Below are 2694 nucleotides of genomic sequence, written 5' to 3'. Positions count from 1 at the left end.
GCATGTTATTAAAAGATGCAATGTTTTGAACGTTTTCCAGGGATTTTTTTTCTCCCAAGACCGAGTTTTACTTCGACATCAGCTGATCTTTGGAAGGACACAAGCAACCACAGGGTCGCCAGTGATTCGTGACTGAATTTCGAACGCTGGGATATCAGTAGAGCAGTACTGGAGTGCTTCATGAGAATATGACAACAAAGAAAAAGAGTCTTCAGGTGCCACGGCATTGACAACATGACCAGCAAAGATCTGATGATAACAACAGTTGATAAAATCTCGCAGCATCAATTTGATTATGTGTAAACTTTCATACCACCATCAAATAATTCAAAGGTAAAGCAGCAACTTGAAACTTTTACATGTTATGTAATTCCAAGCTATTAGCAGTTCGCTTATTCTGATCTAGACAAGTCTGTTATAGGTTTAAATATCTTGTGTGTTATCTCTAATTCATGATTCAATCTACCATTGAATGACCAAAAGAAAACAAAAATCTGATAGACAAAATAAAATGACAAAGTGCATCAAGTAGATATACCTCCTGTGGCAATAGTTTAAATCAAACCATTTGTAGGCCGCTGCTCAAAGTTAGTGGTGAATAAATTCCTATTCCCTAAATATACTGCCTACCTTAAAAAAAATTACCAAAATCTGAAAACCTCAGTTAAACTGAAAACATCATAGCATGGGACTAAAAGATTTTCCAATTAAAATTTCAGTAACAAATATTTCTAAAGCATCAAATCTATAAACTAAAACCATGTATATTCAATTCTGCAGTAAATTCTAAGCCAAATTTTCCCAAATACATATTTCTAGATTTACTTCTGTAAGGAGCAGCTGCCAGAAGATCGAAATGCCGCCGTGGTGTTTTCATCAAGACTCGAAAAAATTGGCATATCGCTGCCCAAGTACGTTAGTGCTTATGAGATGGCTGATAGTGAAAGGTAAGTTGATGTGTTTATTACTTTTACAACTAGACAATAGATAGAAACTACAACCTTAAACTAAATAATTAAAAAAAAAACGAGTTGAAAAAGAGGAACTTTTCAAACTTGCACTTTATTAGGCAAACTACAAATATGCGGTTCCATTCTGAATAGAAGCTGGCAACCAGATGTCTCTTGTTTACATAATAGATTTGTTTAATTTGAAATTAGTAAAGCAATTCATATCTTTTTTCAATTGCATCAAACATAATCAAAGCCTGTATTAAGCAAACGAAGTTAAGAAACCATTCAAACTAGAAGTAGAAATTGACATGCCCTAATATAGCTTTACACTCTTATTTAATTACAAATACGTTTAAAGGAGAGCGAAACTAAATAATTATGATAATAAAAACACGCCAGCACCAGTTATTGTGAACATAGTTGCTAATTCAATCTTTAGTGCAATTCGATTCGATATTAGCAATTACAGTTTACTTTTGTATTGAAACCTTGAAGGAACCGAACTTAATATCGCTCCCTTTTATCTACACACAGTGTCAAACGTGAAGAGGACTACAAAATCAGGAAAGAGGCAGAAAAATATATATCCTAAGAAGCTGCAACAGCCAGAACAATCTTAAAATTTTATTTTTCCAAATCGCTATGATAAGCGACGTATTTAAAAATTACAAACGCATATATCTGAGAGAAAGCCTTTTAAAAAACCCTTTTTTCGTGAAATAGAAAAACCGTAACAACTTCGAAAAGTTTTCCTGAATTGAATAATTTTAAAGACAGACTTATACCAGTACAAAATGTAACAATTATCTTAATAAAAAAACCAATCCTTCAACCGCCAGCCAACGATAAGCATGTAATTCCATTGCCACACAGTTAGTAATGGCAAAGTATAAGATTCCTTGCTTTTATTTTTGTATGCAAATCTTCGTTGTTTTCTAATAAAGCTACCGTTATGGTTTATATATAGAATTTGTTATGGTTTATATGTAGAATAAGTGAGTGTAAAATATAAGTGTGAAACATCAAGCAATAAAAGTTTGATTAAATATTTTATATGACAGCAAGAAAGCCGGCTACCACCTTGACTTGATTAGGAATTAAACCCAACCCCAATCCCAAACCGTAAACAAATTAAAAACAATTTTTCCAAACTTCATTCGCCATATTGAAAAGAAAGAAATCCTCATTAAGAAAAGCAGTGCATTATAGTCTAAATCAAAGGTTTTACCCAGACAGACGGTAAAGTTTATTATTTCGTAAAACTCATTTCAAATTAATAGTTCCAGTAAAAAAAATCCACCCTAGCCTACAAATTTCCCAACCATACGGTAAGGATTCTTATTTCAGAAAATCCACCCAATCTTATTTATCTCGAAAAGAACCGTTGAAGCTTAGATATTTCCCACCGAGGCAGCTAAGGTCATATTTCAGTCGAGTTAAAATTAAATTAAAAGTTCTAGTAAAAAAAATCAACCCTATCCTAGATGTTTCCCAACAAAACGGTTAAGGTTATTATTTCGAAAAACTAACCCTAGGCATATTTATCTCCAAAAGGGCAGTTATAGCTCAAATATTTCCCAGAGAGCAGCTAAGATTACATTTTGGTAGAGTTAATTTCAAATTAATGGTTCCAGTAAAAAAAAATAAACCCTATCCTAGATATTTCCCAGATAAATGGTTAGGGTTTTTATTTCGAAACCCTAACGCTAAGCAGAGACATCTCCACAGAAGCAGTTAAAGC

The 2694-nt window shown here is 33.0% G+C and overlaps 1 long non-coding RNA gene across 1 annotated transcript; it reads left to right on the top strand.

Moving 5' to 3' along the window:
* The first annotated feature begins 227 nt into the window (after nt 1-227).
* LOC136277096 (uncharacterized) lies at nt 228-1777 on the top strand. The gene is made up of 3 exons (XR_010715782.1): nt 228-333; nt 820-947; nt 1488-1777. It is a non-coding gene; the product is annotated as an uncharacterized lncRNA (long non-coding RNA).
* Nucleotides 1778-2694: the final 917 nt, after the last annotated feature.

Source organism: Pocillopora verrucosa, chromosome 12 (assembly GCF_036669915.1).
Source record: "Pocillopora verrucosa isolate sample1 chromosome 12, ASM3666991v2, whole genome shotgun sequence".
Taxonomy (NCBI): Eukaryota; Metazoa; Cnidaria; class Anthozoa; order Scleractinia; family Pocilloporidae; genus Pocillopora; species Pocillopora verrucosa.
Note: the sequence above shows the minus strand (reverse complement) of the source record. Positions and strands in the feature narration are given on the sequence as shown.